A 17,114-nucleotide genomic window follows, 5' to 3' on the forward strand; every position below is an offset into this window, starting at 1 on the left:
ATATATATATATATATATATATATATATATATATGTGTATATTATAATTTTTTCGGTCCAATTTCTAAATCGCACGTGGGAATATTCAACATGCTTCCATCAGAAGTATCCTTCTGAATAAAACTACAATCCTCTCCTTCTCCCTCGCGTCCTCAAATCAGCGCTTTCTTTCCCACCGGTCCCCATCTCTTCCCAGCCGGCGATGCCGCTGCCGCGGCAGCTCCCGTCGGTTCCGGCCGACCAACAGGTGCTGCAATTCCTCAGCACCGTTCTCTCTCAGCGCGGCCCTACCTCCCTTCCCTACGCCGAGGAGACCAAATGACTCATCCGCCAACACCTCGTCTCCCTTGTCGAAACCTACCAGTCCCTCCGCCCAAAAGTCTCCACTTTTACCCACAACGATGGCCGAACTCTCAATCTCCTCCAGGCCGACGGCACCATCCCCATCGTCTACGATGGCGTCGTCTACAACATTCCCGCCTCCATCTGGCTCGTCGAACGCTAAACTCTCATTCCTCCTTCCGTCTTCCTCAACCCCACTCGCGATATGGTCATCAAGCTCAATCACCCATATGTCGACCGCTCAGGCTTCGTTCATGCCCCGTATCTCAAGAACTGGATCTACCCTTCTTCCAATCTCGTCGACCTCGTCCGCTTCCTATCTCAGATCTTCAGCAATGACCCGCCTCTATACTCCCGCCAAAACCCCAAACCTAACCCTAACCCTAACCCTAACTCTATCCCCTCTCCCTCATCCTCCGCGAATCACTCGGCCTCCAGCTACACTCCTCGGCCGCCAGCTCTGCCCGCTGAGGATCCATCCGAGGTGTTCCGCCGCAACGCCATGAAGAAAATCGTGGACACCGTTCATGCTGACAGCGCCGCGCTTCGGAAGATTCAAGAGGGGGAAACGGACGGACTCCTTGCCACCCAAGCCACGCTCCGGCGGCGGGATGAGGAACTCGCGCGCGGGCTTCGCGAATTGGTGGGCGAGAAAGAAGGACTGGAGCAGACGCTTCAGCTTGTACTTATGAACACTGACGTCCTCGAAGCATGGATGAGGGAGAATCAATGGAAGTGGAATGGTGATGTTGATGCAGAAGACGCATTTGAGCCCGCTGATGCTCTTTCTAAACAGATGATGGAGTGCACGGCCGATGACCTTGCGGTAGAGGACACAGTGTACTCTTTGGATAAGGCGTTGCAGGGCGGCTCGATTCCATTCGACATGTATTTGAAAAATGTGAGGGCGTTGTCGAGGGAGCAGTTCTTCCATCGTGCGCTTGCGACGAAGGTGAGAGCTGCGCAGGTGCAGGTGCAGGTCGCAAACATGGCTGGGAGATCTTCACTGTATACTTCATAGGGAGGAAGGAGGTCAGTTTAAATCTTACATTTTGTATTCAAAATTAACGTCTTTCTTAGCTGTTATATATATATATATATTTATTTCTTTTAATTTTCTTAGCTGTTTGTTGGATTGGTTGTTTGAATGAAGTAATAATTCAGTAATGAATAAACATTGTATGATTGTGGTGTAAGTTGTGTTATTTTAGTTTGATTGGTCCTGAAAGTATAATGAATCAAGTTTCTACTGAGGATTTCTGGCTGTAACCACTGCATGCAATAAATTGAAGGGCACACAATTCTTATGTGCTTATTTACATGTCCAACGCCCAAAATTTGTTATTTACACTTAACAACACCTTGTTGTCATAAACATATGCATGAGAAGATACACTTCACCTTTAGAAAGATAATGATGTGGTATTTTTGATGTGAAGTTAAACAATTGATTGATATGAATGTAAATGTGAATGTTTTGGTGTTCGGTGTGTAAAGACATGAGTATTGTGTGGTATGTTTGTAAATGCCCCTAAACTGAAGGGCGTTTACATACATACCACCCAATTTCTATATGTTTACATCTCTAGCAACTGAACTTTACCTTTTACATTTATACCACCCAAATCTTTCATATTACATAAAGTATCACAATTTGAACTTTTAAAAAGTGAAATACACCTTTTCATGCATACATAGGGTGACAAACAACAACAACAACAACACATCTTGATCCCACTAAGTGCGGTTGGTTAAATGAATAAATTTTCCCCTTTGTGTGACATACAACAACAAGCCTTTATCCCACTAAGTGGGGTCGACTACATGAATCCTTTTCCTCCATTGTGTTCTATTTTTCCTTTAATTTTAATAGTTTAATTGTAATAGATTAAGATCATCTTTTATACAATAAGCCAAAGTCTTTTTAGGTCCGCTTTTGTCTTTCTTAACATAAGTCGAATCTAAAGCATCTACTCTCCTAATCAGATCATCAGATGGTCGCGTATGTGACCAAAACATCTAAGATGACTTTCTATAATTTTGTCCGTCACTAGAGCTACACCAACCCTATCGCGGATATGTTCATTTTGCATTGTGTCTCCAAGTGTCAAGCCACTCATCCACCTAAGCATTCTCGTATCGGCAACACTTAATTTTATTTTATGTTTCTCTTTTAAAGGTTAACATTTTACGCCATAGAGCATTGCAGGTCTCACCGCCATCTTATAAAATTTTCCTTTCGGTCCAAGCGGTTCTTTTTTATCACACAATAGGCCCGAAACATTCCTCCACTTCAACCAACTAACTTGAATTCTACTAATAACATCCCTATTTTAAATTTTGCCCCAATCCTTAACATCTTATGGCTACGTGATTAGGGTAGTCAAAATGACTCTTTGTTCGTGAATGACTCGTGTTTGACTCACTAAGAAAACGAGCCGAACACGAACACACTTTTTGAGCTCAAATTATAAATGAGCCGTTTACATCCCTACTCCTAGGTTTGATGTGACCAAACCATCTAAGACGACTCTCTCTAATCTTGTTTGCCCCTTGTGCTACGCCAACTCTATCACGGCCAAACCATCTAAGACGACTTTCTCTAATCTTGTTTGCCCCTTGAGCTACGCCAACTCTATCACGGATATATTCATTTCACATTTTGTAAGCATTCTCATCTCAACAACACTTAATTTTGTTTTATGCTTCTTTTTTTAAAGGCCAACATTAGCATTCTGCACCATAGAGCTTTACAGGTTTAAGCGGCACTTTTCTATCACAGGATATGCCCAATGCATTCCTCCACTTCAACCAACCAACTTGAATTCTACTAATAACATTCCTTTTATGAAATAATTGAAGTTTATGTGTTAGATATGTAAATACATAGGAATTGAATGGTTTCTATGTAAATCTTCCTAAATTGAAATGTGCCTATACATAATTCAATTTACCACAGATATTAAATAGGGGGATTTGATTGTTCTAAGCTTTTTTATAATTCATTAACATTGGATGAATTTTGTGGTGTTTTACATGCTTTACCTACTAATGTTTCTTGCTGGACATAAAACTATCAGTTCAGTAAGTTCTAGACTGATTCTGATTTTTATTTTGGGGCATTTACATAGATACCACCTAATTCATGTGTATTTACATATCTAACACCAAAACTTTACTTTTTTACATTTACATGAATCAAATCTTTCATATCACATAAAAAATACTGCTATTTTGACTTCCAAAAGATGAAATAATCTTTGCATGCACAGATGAGGTGGCTTATATGTAAAAACTGAAATTTAGGTTTTGGATATGTAAATACATAGGAATTGAGTGGTATGTATGTTAGTCTTCCTTTTATTTTATTCAAATTTTATCCCTTAAACCAGCTGTATTTGTTGATTTTGTTTAGTGCGAACTAGGATGGATATGAATAATATCATGGTGTTGAAAAGCTTGTTTTAAGCTAATTTTGAATTGGTTTTATGTATTGGATGTGAAGCAGGTAATCTTGTTAATTTTGTATATCCATTTCACTAGAAAGAAGGGTGCAATTTTGACTTTTGAGCATTCTTCTTTTTAAAATTACAATTTGCACTTCGATTTTGTAGAGCTGTTTGGTGATTGAAAGTAGTTGGTAGAACAGGACCAGAACCATGGAATGAGACTAATTTGTAGAATGAAATTTGCAAGATTTACATACATACCACTCAATCCTTATGTATTTTACATATCCTAACACCTAATTCTCAATTTTTACATGAATGCCACCTTATTTGTGCATGAAAAGTTGTACTTTACTTTTTAGAACTTAAAATAGTGGTATTTATTATGTGAAATGAAAGATTTCGGTGGCATAAATGTGAAAGATAAAATCTAGGTGTTAGAAATGTAAATACATAAGAATTGCATGGTATTTATGTAAATGCCTCATGAAAAATACATAAGAATTGCATGGTATGTATGTAAATGCCTCATGAACTTTTCCTAGTTGTTACGAGGCCAGTTACTTATTCTGTTGATTCCTCCTTTATGCCTAAAGTGAAGTGTTAGCAATTCAAGTGGTGGGGAATTTTACAAACTGTTAGATCATATACAAATTTATTTTAAGGGTATTTATACAACATGCCTTGATCATTTTAGGTCTCTCTATTTTTTCTAACATAAGCCGAATGTATGACATCTACTCTTCTAACTGAATCATCAGATGGTCGACATTTAATTTGACAAAACCATCTAAGGCGACTTTCTCTAATCTTGCCCGCCGTTAGAGCCACACCAACTCTTTCACAGATATAATCGTTTTTGCATTTTGTTTGTAAGTGTAAGGACACTCATCCACCAAAACATTCTCATCTCAGCAAACACCTAACTTTATTTTATATTTCTATTTTATAGCTGAACATTCTACCACTTAATGCATAACATTAATCACCATCGTCTTAGAAAAATTTCCTTTGTCTCTCACACAATAGGCCCGAAGCATTCTTCAACTTCAACCATCCAACTTGAATTCTACTAATAACATACATCATCATCTATATCACCATCACTTTGAACAGTAGACTGCAGATATCTAAAATGTTCACTCCTTTAATGATATAATTAACATCTTAGACAGGATTTGAATGATTGTCGACCGATGATGGGGATAAAACTAATGATTATGCTTGGATTATCATATGAGAATGGAATTAGTTCTTTTTTATTATTTTTTTGGCAGGGTAAGCGCTCAAATCTCATCCTCTGAGATTCTTCACTCTGTCCAGCCATTGTACTCCAATTGATAGAATGAATGAAGTTGAAAGAAAATTCGTTGAAGCTGGTACATGATGGGTTTGCCGGATGACTTGTACTTGATGGAGAACTATGTTGAGCTCAACTTTGAGTCCCAATAAATGGGATCATTTACACGGCACAAAATTTTTATGTATTTACACATCTCAAGAGTATAAATAGGAGCATGTGTGTCTATATAAATTGAAAAGATATAAAGGATGACAAAGCTAAAAAGATGTGGATATGAAACAAAAGCTCAGCTTTTGTGAATGCGGCTGAGAATATTAGAGATGCAGTTGGGATGGCAACAATGGGAACCAACGGTGGATGAGTTGCGATGCTTGAACGATGGCGGATGAGTTTCGATAGTTGGTCAATGATATTAGGATAATGACAATTGTGCAATAATGGCTGGGCGATGTTGCCAGATGTCGGACAAGGCTATAGAGTTCTTTCTATCTCTCCAAATTTTTGTTATGGTTCATTTTATATCGAGAATGAGGTTCTATATATAAATTTTGCTGAGTGATATTTTTCTAATTTCAGCCAAAAATCTCAACACTATGTCGAATGTTTCAATGATATATTTTTTTATTTTTCAGCATTTAAGCGTCTTATTGACTGTAATATTGAATGATTTTTAGCTCATTGGATTCTTTTTATTGAAACACTTTTTTAACTGTAAGCCCGCAAAAGTTTGGTTTTATGTGCTCCTCCAATTAAGATCACAAAGTTTATCTGGCTTTTAAGCTTTTTATTTGTACTTCTCTGAAGTTAGATTGGATAATTTTTTTATGTCAAGAAGTTATATTCGTCGAAATGTTTAGTTCGATTATGAAATTGTTAAAATCAAAGTTTATATGATTGTGTGGTAATTTTAAAGTTTCTTGCTTTAAGATTCATGACTTGTCTATAGCTTTATGTTGACATCATCTTCATTGTTTTGTTTGTAGTTTTTGTTGACATATCAATCTTCATTGTAACAGTTCTCGAGTAAATATGCATATTTTCAATGCGTGGATTGGATGTCGTGTTAGTAAAAAAGAAATTTAGAATTTTACGTTTTTGTGTTTAGTCTAAATAAAAAAGAAATAACGTAAAAAAAAAGGCCGGCAGGCGGGTGTGTGGTGACCGGCGGCTAGTGGCGGTGATAACGACAACGATGGCTAATAGTTGTGTGCCAGGGGTGTTGGGTAATGTGGAGACTCAATCCACCGCAATTTAATTAGCTTACTAATTAAGAATCTCACCTACCGCTCACCTACTTTCTCACCTACCGCTCACCTACTTCTCACCTACCGGCCAAGCCACAAGCCAAGCAAGGGCAAAGCCAAGTTCTCTAAGAGAGAAAGAGAGGAAGCGAAAGAGAGAGGAATAGAGTGAAGAAAATAGAGATTTTCTTGTAAACGTCGAGGCGCTTAATGGTGTAATTCCTCGAAGAAATAAAATCTTCTGCAGCTCTGTGGACGTAGGCAAATTTGCCTAACCACGTAAATCTGTGTGTCGCTCTGGTGTTTCTTTTGCGTGCAATTTTTCTCGTCCTATTTTTCGCTTTATTGTCGTCATTTTTCACAACAACTGGTATCAGAGCTTTGGTTCGAATCTAAGGAAGAATGATGTGCGGAGGCGAAGTGATGGCATCGGGGATCAAAAAGTTCAATGACACATATTTTGCTTATTGGAGGATGCAGATAGAGGACTACCTCTATGGAAAGAAACTTCATCTTCCGTTGCTGGGAAAATGACCAGCAAAGATGGACGAGGTGAAATGGAATCTGTTGGGTCGACATGTTTTGGGGGTTATTTGATTAACCCTGTCGAGATCGTTGCCCACAATGTCACCAAGGAGAGGACTACTATAGATCTCATGACAGCTTTATGAAGTATGTATGAAAAGCCGGCGAATAACAAGGTGAATTTAATGAAAAAGTTATTCAACTTGAAGATGGCGGAAGTTGTGTATGTTGCTCAACACCTGAATGATTTCAAAACTATCACAAATCAGTTGTCGTATGTTGAAATTATTTTTTATGATGAGATACATGCGCTGATATTGATGACTTTGTTATTGTCGTCATTTTTCACAACAACTGGTATCAGAACTTTGGTTCGAATCTAAGGAAGAATGATGTGCGGAGGCGAAGTGATGGCATTGGGGATCAAAAAATTCAATGACACATATTTTGCTTATTGGAGGATGCAGATAGAGGACTACCTCTATGGAAAGAAACTTCATCTTCCGTTGCTGGGAAAATGACCAGCAAAGATGGACGAGGTGAAATGGAATCTGTTGGGTCGACATGTTTTGGGGGTTATTTGATTAACCCTGTCGAGATCGTTGCCCACAATGTCACCAAGGAGAGGACTACTATAGATCTCATGACAGCTTTATGAAGTATGTATGAAAAGCCGGCGAATAACAAGGTGAATTTAATGAAAAAGTTATTCAACTTGAAGATGGCGGAAGTTGTGTATGTTGCTCAACACCTGAATGATTTCAAAACTATCACAAATCAGTTGTCGTATGTTGAAATTATTTTTTATGATGAGATACATGCGTTGATATTGATGACTTTGTCAAATAGCTGAGAAGCCATGGGGATGACAGTTAGCAGTTTTGCAGGTAATTCCAAGCTAAAATATAATGATATTCGTGATTTGATTTTGGCTGAAGAGGTGCGTAGGAAGGATTCTAGCGAGGTCTTGTGTTCAAATTCGACGTTGAATGTTGATTCCAGATGGATATCACATGACATGAACTCAAACAGAGGAAGATTAAAATCAAATTCTGGTCAGCAGACAGCCTGTTGGAATTGTGGCAAAACTGACCACATAAAAAAAGAACTGCAGGAATCCTAAGAAGAAGGAGAATGATGTCGCTAATGTTGTAACTAAAGAAATACATGATGTATTATTGTCGACAGTTCACAGTTCTTTTGATGACTGGATACTGGATCCAAACTTTATTGTCGACAGTTCACAGTTCTTTTGATGACTGGTACTGGATCCAAACTCTTCTTTCCATACATCTTCCCACCGGGAGTTGATGCGAAACTATATTGCATGTGACTTTGGGAAGATACATCTGGCTGATGGAAAAACTCTGGATGTGGTGGGGATGAGAGACATTGATATTGCACTCCTTAACAAGAACAAATGGACTGCAAAAGGTCAGACACGTTTCTGCGTTGAAGAAAAACCTTTATCTCTGTTGGGTAGCTCAATGAGGGCGGTCATTAGGTGGTGTTCTCAGATAGCACCTGGAAGGTTACCAAATAAACATTAGTATTGACTCGGGGTAAGAAAACTGACACACTATATATGACTACAGGTTTACTCAGGTGATGACAAATGAGTCAGAGGTGCATTATAGGGAAGCAGAGGAAGATCAATTTCCTGAAAATTGGCAAAGCGCCAAAGGCGGGAAAACCGGACCATGTACAGACAAATGGTGGAGAACCACAGAGCTATGAAGAAATCTTGCAAGATGAGAATTCGAGTGAGAGCTGACCAAGAAGGAGGAGGTGGATTCCCTGCCAGAGAGTCAAACTTGGGAGCTGGCAGAATTTCTACCAAGGAAGAAGACATTGCACAATAAGTGGGTGTACCGGGTGAAGACTGCGCTTGGTGGTAGTAAGAGGTACAATGCTGAACTTGTTAAAAAGGACTTTCAGCAGGGGCAGGATATTACTAATGCTAATGCAGTGGAAGGTGTAAGCAGATACAGGAGTAACTCAGGAAAGAGCTTTGTGGTACAATGCTACGTTGACAGTGATATATCAACTTAGGGTGTTACTTGTAAGAAGTTGAAGTTGTGCTCGACTTCAGCTGGTCTTCTGAAATGAAGATAGAGGCTTTGAGTTACATAGATGAAAGATATCATGTTTGAGGAAAACGTCGGTACAACTAGTTGATGATGCAGCCAATAGGTGATGCAGTCAGTGTTCCAGCTCCAAGTGGGAGAATTGTTGGGTAATGTAGAGACCCGTTCCACCGCAATTTAATTAGCTTTCTACCGCTCTCATATATATTAAGTTACATGGATGCGTGAATAGTAAATAGGATAGGATAGAATTGATGCATGCGTGAGTTGTAATAATATGATAGGATAGATTTTTTTTTATTTTATATTATAATAATAATAATAATAATAATATTTTTTATTATCATTTACATATTTTTCGTCCAGACGAGACATTATGATGAAATGAACATCCCCTCTTAGTAAAATCGACGTTTTGGACGCAGTCTCCTTTTGTCATCCGGGGTCGTTCGGTTTATTTTCTTTTAGCAATTGGGCCCAAAACGATAATTCGTGCTTTTTTAGCCCGCGTGCGAAGCCGCAATAAAATGTATATATTTCTTAAGTAAAATCGACGTTCTGGACACACTCACGTTATTCGTTTTGTCGTTCGGGGTCATCTAGACAACCTCATCGGCGGTCATGTCAAAAATGAGTCAATGTTAATTTTCATCAAAGTTTAGGTTCGTGATCAATCGTTTTGAAATTTAATTTTAATTTTGATAAATTATTAAGCAAATAAAGGTGTAGGTGATGTGAATTTTGGTGTTTATGCAGGTTGTGCAAGTTGTGGTGTTCGTGAATGCTTGGATGAACCAGACCAATCAAGGTTGTCCTAGGGTTTGCAGACCCTAAGGGAACTCATCCTTGAATCATCACAAGTTGTTCTTAATCTTCCAAGTGTTGGAGGTTTATGACTAACCATATAGGGTTTCAAAGAGAATCAAGAGGTGGTTTGAATTTCTATGTAGGTGGGTTCCATCTCTCTAGTCTTCTAAGATAGTCAAAAGGAAAGTCATATTGCTAGATCCTAAACAATAAGAAGAAGGAAGACCTCACAAAAAAATGAGGTCAACAATTTCCTATTGTCTCAAAGAAAGACTCCAGTTCTCATTAGCGGTGCCTTTTAAGAAAATTCTTTATCCTGAATGGTGTCTACTATTACACCCTTGATGGGGTTGCTTAGGGGGCCCTGTGGTTGTTCATGGTAATAAGACAATCGATGGTGCTGGTCCTTCATTTGTCTCTTCTGGTCCTTGTGAGGATGAGTGCAGTTGTTACTAGGACAGTTTTCATAGCGTGGGCAGATGACCGATCATGTGCTTTGTTTGAATTGCCTTCTACTGCACTGCGGTGGCCTCTTTGTTCGATGGGCTCTGAGGCATTCTCATAAGCAACAAATATATTTGTTGGACATCTCTAACAACTCGACTAGGCTATGTGGTTCTGCGAAGTCGAGGTCGAAGCAGGATCTCTCTGACTTAACTCTCTATGTTAGCGCGACTCGGGTCATGTCAGGTCTCAAGTATTTCAAATCCAATGTTTCCTTTAGGAACCGTGCAATAAATGATTGCAAGCTCTCATCAATGCCTTGTTTTAGTTTCCATAGGGATTGAGCGCTCTTTTAGGTTTCAGAGTGCTAGAAAATTGAGATAGAAAAATTCACTTGAATTCCATAGAACAAGTAATAACTCTTGCTAGTAGTCCATCGAACCATCTTTATGTAGATGATCTCAATGTTGTGAAGAATAGCGTACACTTTAGAGCGTCAGAAAATTTTAGTAGATATATGGAAGATTAGAACAATGCGAGGTCGCCGTTGGGATCCAACCACCCTTTGTAAGGTTATAGGGTGGGCATTGTAAACTTCTTCTAGGGTTCACCTGATGTTCTAGAGTGAGCAGGAATTCTCTAGCTATTATGGTGGCTCAGTTCACATTGGTTGATTCCGCTCCTCGGGGAAGGATCCGACACTATCTTGGTATAACCCCTCATCGGGTTTCTCCTGCAGGTGGATTGTTCTTCTTCTGTTGCTTGCTGGTGGTTCCCCTTGTGGGGGGTTGAGTGCTCCTTGTTGGGCCAGTCTTTCTCCTTGAACTGGGACCGCCGCTAAAGCAGTGACTGCTCTGAGCACCTCTACAAACCTTCATGACATTTGATTGGTAATTTTGGCCCTCAAGTTCTATAAACCTTCTTAGGCCAATTCTTCCAAGAACTCCTTAGGGCATGTTGCTTATGTCACGTTCTTATTACTGGATTCTCTCTTTTTTTGTTGTTGAGCTCCTCTTCTTGTTGATGACATGTATTCATGCTCTCTGTACCTTAAAGAATATTGAATCTTAATGTGTCCGAGAAACACACCCGAGGCATAGAACATTTTAATATGGAGAAGAGGAAAAATGTCATAAATAGCAATCAAGAGTGTATGTCATTTACTCATAATATAAACCCCCTATTTATAGGAATGAGACCCAGTCTTACGAAACTACAGATAAACCCCCTCATCATTAGCCGTTAAAAAGAGAGCTTTTTAGTAATTACAAACATACTTGAATATAAATAAATCGGCAAACTGATTTGGTCGATAAGAAGTTCGTCGACCGTTCACCCTTTTTAACTCCATTGATACACAATCTGAAGCTGAGTAATCTATCGATCGGGTTGAGGGCCGATCGTCATCATGTAGGAAACTTTCTGCATGTTCTTCCTATCGTTAGACCCAAACAGCCTCTTCACTGGCGTCCAGTCGGTTCGATCAGCAGTTCCTTCCTTCTGAACTGTCGGTTTGCTTTAAGATTCATGTTGAAGTATTCTTGTATATGTATATATTAGTTGTTAAAAAGTCCAAAAAAATTACTTCTATATTCTTATTTTGTCTCACCTAATTCCGTCATCATCAATGATTTTGAGTGTAAAAGTATAACAAAATGGGACCGAGCAGTGATTTTTTTTCTAAATATCCAAGCAAGGAAGTCAAGTGCATGTTTAGGAGAATTAATTACCGTCCATAAAAATCAAAGGATATAGGTACTCGTTAGTCATCATGGGAAATGGGAAATGGGAAATGTGAGTACCTGTTTATTGAATTAAGAGCTGTTATGAGAAAGTAAATCACTTGATTAGGAAAATTTGCACTTGTGTGTGTTTTTTTTTCAAGAGCATTGAAGACCCATAGTGTCTTATAGTCCGTGAGTTAAAATACCGTGCTTTGCTTTTAGGCCTCAGTGTCTCACGATATTGAATAACATGTCTTATAGACAGTCGGGCAAGCTCACATTCTCCCCAATGGCCCCTAACGAGAGTAGACACTACGAGGCTAGCAAAATTTTTGACAATTTCGGCTTGCAAAGTAACTTATAGTTTAAGTCAAACTGAAATGTAAGATAGTTGGGAAAGCTAACATTCTCCCTTTTGCTTTTACTTAGGGTGTAAAAAATTGACCCAACATGCCAATGCAACTCGAAAAATTCAGGTTAGTGTTGACCTGAATATTTTTTGGGCAGGTTTGGGTTGAGTTTTTCGACATGTTTATTATTTAGGTCGAGTACGAGTTGACCCGATTCAGGTTGGCTCATTTCGTGTCGGACCAGTACCCAACTCGTTCCTTAAATTGACATACCGAAATTTCAAAAATTGGCAAGACACGTCAACACGACTTGAACTCGACTCGAAAAATTTGGGTTTGGGTTGACCCAAATATTTTTTGGGTGGGGTTCGGTTTGACTCCATTTGGGTTGGGACATTTTTAGGTTGGACCTGAACCTAACCCGTCGACCCGAATTGACATCCCTTCTTTTATTCCAAATATATGTTCATTTTCATAATTAAAATGATTTTTTAATATCTAACATTCACTTTATTCAATAAATTTATCTATATATTTTAGTTTTGTATTTATGCTACTTTGGGTATCACAATTAAAAAAGGAGGATTACGTATATTGGAAATGCCTATATTATCAACATAATATATACTGTGTGGTATTACAATCATTAGTTCACATGCAACACTTTCAGAATTATGTTTTTTAAATAGATAAACTGTTTCTGAAACATCAGCTTCCGAACAATCAACCCTAAACCCTAAACCCTAAACTTTCAAGTGCAACTTTGAAATTGAGATTCCGTACAAGCACAGCTGAAACAAACATACCCTAAATCTAAAACAAAAAAAGTCCACTTTTGTAGACAATTCTTCATGTGGTCGAATAGAATCCACTATATAAAAATATCAACAAAAGAGTTTGAGAAATCAACATAAGTAAATAACTACTATTTATTAAAATATGAATGACAATGAATTGGGTCATGTAATATGAACAATAAAAAATGACAAACATACAAAAAATCGTATCAAATGCTTAGATAATGAAAATGAATAAATTAAATTTGACATTTTTTTATAAACATCTGTATGCCACAATGTTAGGTATATATATATATATATATATATATATATATATATATAAAATCAGTTTCATGCGATACCCCAAAATAATGAAAAGGTAGGCATTAATCTCATGAATATCAAATAGTTTTTCTAAGCATTCAACAATCTGACTAGCCACAACAACAGTTTAATACTGATATAATGATATTATAATATCGAATATGTTGCATGCATTACAATCAAAATACAAAAGTATAGTTACAATATGTCCAATATTTATATATAATTATGAATTTACAACAATGAGATTTAATACATCAGAACAATAAAATAAATAATAAATACTGAAAATAAGGAACATAAGTAATTAAATGAGTTTATGTAGCAATAAAGCAAGTCTAGATGCGCATGAAATTCATTAAGAATAAAAATTAAAATATAATATGAATGTATTAACGTTATCGAAAAATATATTTATCCTCTAATAAATAATAATTACTTACCTCCATGCATAGTAGAGTTTCAACCCGCACCATTAACCCAAAATATGCTTTGATATCATTTATACAACCAAAACTCTCACCTATCACGATATTTTTTGCTTTGGCCTAGTGGCCTCACAAATTTGTCTCGTTGGTGCAATATCTCTGATGTAACTTCCTGGGAGCTCACCTATCCTACGAGTGCTCTAGCACGAGCACACTTAACTTTGGAGTTACATCGGCTAGGTGTAGGGCCGAAAAGCAGTATTTAAGTCCTGGGCTGCCCACCACCCATAAGGGCTCTTTTGGGAGGTGACAAGTGGTATCAAAACAGACTACTGCCTGCCAGGTGTGTGGACTCTCCATGGTCCAGGCGTCACGTGATTGGGTGGAGGAGAATGTCACGGACAAATAGTCCCACATCGGCTAGGTGTAGGGCTGAAAAGCAGTATTTAAGTTCTGGGCTGCCCACCACCCATAAGGGCTCTTTTGGGAGGTGACAACGAGCACACTTAACTTTGGAGTTATTATTGAAATTCCATTGTAACACAAAAAATTGCCCCAATGTCTACGAATTTAGCTTTATTTCACTTAAGGGATTTCACACCTCATACTCTCCAATGCTAGCCACTTGCCTATATCCACCATTGGCAACCCCGATGTCTCTCGTGTCTGCGGATGAATAAGGTGCATTTTATTTTTTTTAAATAATGACTTTTGAGGCACCCAAGATTGCGGCTCCGACATGAAGAAGTGCGTTAGGGATATGGAAAAACCTTTGGTGGCCCTTGTTGAGTTCTTACTTGCATACGAAAAAGGGAATGAGATGGATTTTTATGACACGACTACACGAGCCTTGCAAATGTTTACAAATTGGTGATGGTGATGGTGATGGAAAGTGGAGGTGCGCGTTGACGGGTTGTGTGATTTATTTGAACCATAGTTGTCTGGTGAAGCTTGGATTGAGGAAGCTGAGAAAGTAGTTTGTTGGAGTGCTCGCGATGCATTTCAATGATCAAAGTATTGCCATAGTGAGAAATTTGAGCTCATCAGAGTGTAGACGGTGACATTCTTCAAATGTTGAAAATAACCTATCGAAAGCCTTGTGGTTATGCTTTGGATGATTCTACACCGATGAACTCATCTGTAATGGGATTTCATTTCTTCACTACTCGTTACCTCTCAGAAGGGAGAGAAATAACGAAAGAAAACTAAAGTAGTTGTTTTTTTTTTGATAAATTTGATAAAATTTTGTGTTTGATAAGTAGATGTAATGTTTGAAATGTTAGATATGTTGAATGAGAAGTTTTGGGCGGCATGCATACATGCATATAAATTCCCATAATATTTAATATCACAAAAATTAAAAATCTACAACGTAATTATGTCAAATTGAGTTCATATCGGATTCACGTTTAATCGAATTTGACTCGACCTAAAATCGTTAATTCGACTTGAATATTAAATGACTCACCAACTAACACGAATATGATCCGCATTCAACTAGACTAACCCAAATCCGACCACGATATAATCAATACCCGTTTATATATATATATATATATATATATGCATAATAATTATTGGGCTAAAATTTTTATTAATTTAGAGTCAATATGAGTATATGACCTCAAATATTAAATGCTTTAAAATTAGATAAATGACCCGCAAATTAATAAAATTTTCCAGTCTTTCGGATCTACCCATCGGAAAAAATTTGCGTACGTCGACGTACGCATCGATACCTGCGTCCTCCAATGGGCTCTTGACAAATCAGCACAGTCGGTCCCACCGCATTCATTCAAACGCGACCCGTCGACCCGACCCGCTCGATTATAACCGAGTTATAACTGAGCGGTACAGGATTTGTAATCGGGCGGGCCATTACCGTGATACCGCTCGGATAACAGGCTTGTAACCTTCCAGTAACCTCAATACGAATGAACCGTGTTTATAACCTCGCTGTAACCAAGACGTAACATAGCATCGTGTAACCTAGAAAAATGAACGAGCTATAACTGATATGTAACTGAGAGTTCATAAAACGCGTTGTAACCTAGAGTTATAACTGAGCTGTAACCGACACAGTAACTCCGCTGCGGTATGAACCGAGGCGGTGTAACTCCCTGGTAACCTCTACACCCCGCCCGACCAATGTACCTTCCGTGTAACGTTTCTGTAACATCCAAAGCAAGGTTTCCCGGGTTTGTAACCTCGTTGTAATCTGCGAGAACGGACACGTAAATTAAGAATAACCGCGTGATAATCTTCTTTAAAAAATCAGAGCGCGCGAATCCTGCTATTTAAGCAGTAGAAAGCTAGGGTTTACTGTTTTATTACACTTTGATGTTGAAGATGGACTGCACAGGGTGGCATTTCGTCTCTGACGGGGAAGGAGACGATATATTTTCAGCCAACACAGAACAAGTCAATGTTAAAGTGGAGGTATATTGGTTGTATGTTTGCAGTTCTGTATTTTTTTAAAGAAACTTCTGTGTTTTTTCTGCCGAGATATCTTTGTTTCTTGGTGTGTTTAGGTATTTTTTTTGGCGTTTTCATTAGTGTGTATCTTGCTGTGTTTTATGGTGATTTTCTTAGGTAGAGATATTCAGTTTTTATTAAACTAAAGTCTTTTTTTTAGGGTGATCTTATTTGTTGTATGATTTATAAGAATATTATGGATTTGAATGTCTGTAAAGTTGTGATTTTTGTTTTGTTTGTTGTGATGTGCTAATTAGGGTTGTAGGGTAGTTTAATAGTAGTTTAATATAGTTTTATATTTGTTTGCAGTTGGATGAGGGTGAAGCTAAATGTAGAGATGAAAGTGCAAATATTTTACTTGAAACGGTTGTCCACAATGAAAAAGAAGCTTACGAAGTATATTGTGCTTACGCTCATCATATCGGCTTCAGTGTCCGTAAGGAGCACGACACGTTCTGGCCTAACTCCAATAATCTTAAGACGAAAGACTTTGTTTGTGGGAGAGCCGGTTTCAAGAAAGAGTTGAAGGCCACTCAAATTGTTAAGTACAAAAGAGCGGACACAAGAAGCGGTTGTCCGGCTATGATTCGTTACGCAGTTGATGCTGAAGGCAATTGGACAGTTAAAAAATTCATTGAGTCTCATAACCACTCCTTAGCTAACCCTGGTGATAAGCATCTGTTGCGGTCTAGTAGAAAGATAAGCGAAGTGAATGCAGAGGTTCTCAAATCGATGACACAGTCAGGCATAAGACCTAGAGATGCATTTAACTTTCTAGCCACAGAAGTTGGAGGAGTTGAGAAATTGGAGTGCACCAAGATAGATGCCTTTAATTT

The 17,114-nt window shown here is 38.2% G+C and overlaps 1 pseudogene; it reads left to right on the forward strand.

The window, feature by feature from the left end:
• Positions 1-143: 143 nt before the first annotated feature.
• On the forward strand, positions 144-5,695 carry LOC110027139 (annotated as a pseudogene).
• The last annotated feature ends 11,419 nt before the right edge of the window (positions 5,696-17,114 follow it).

The sequence above is a fragment of the Phalaenopsis equestris genome, unplaced genomic scaffold (assembly GCF_001263595.1).
Source record: "Phalaenopsis equestris unplaced genomic scaffold, ASM126359v1 Scaffold000414, whole genome shotgun sequence".
Taxonomy (NCBI): domain Eukaryota; kingdom Viridiplantae; phylum Streptophyta; class Magnoliopsida; order Asparagales; family Orchidaceae; genus Phalaenopsis; species Phalaenopsis equestris.